This window comes from Aptenodytes forsteri, unplaced genomic scaffold (assembly GCF_000699145.1).
Source record: "Aptenodytes forsteri isolate BGI_AS27 unplaced genomic scaffold, ASM69914v1 Scaffold66, whole genome shotgun sequence".
NCBI classification, from domain to species: domain Eukaryota; kingdom Metazoa; phylum Chordata; class Aves; order Sphenisciformes; family Spheniscidae; genus Aptenodytes; species Aptenodytes forsteri.
The window spans coordinates 378,848-379,167 of NW_008795131.1; the positions used below are offsets into that span (position 1 = coordinate 378,848).

Below are 320 nucleotides of genomic sequence, written 5' to 3' on the forward strand. Positions count from 1 at the left end.
CAGAGATGGGCTCGGGGTGGGGCAGGGTGTGGGGTCCTGCGTGGGGTGAGGTGGGGCAGCACAGGGGACCAGGAGGACCCAATAGAGACCCCAGTGGGACACATGGGGACAGGGACACGGGGACCCCCGCACAGCGCTGTGGATGCCAGCAGGATGCACGGGACCCCTGTAGGAGGCACGGGACCCCGGTAGGACACTTGGGGACCCCATTAGGGTGCAGAGGGACCCCGGTAGGACACACAGAGACTTGACATGGGGCACGGGGACCCGGCGGGGGTAGAAGGGGACCCGGTGGTACCGCCGGGGACGCCCGCAGGTTG

General features: G+C 69.1%; 1 protein-coding gene across 1 annotated transcript in view; it reads right to left on the reverse strand.

The window, feature by feature from the left end:
* The window catches only part of LOC103898094 (sperm-associated antigen 5), a 15,041-nt gene that overhangs the window by 12,952 nt on the left and 1,769 nt on the right, over positions 1–320 (reverse strand). The gene's annotated exons all lie outside the window — the stretch shown is intronic.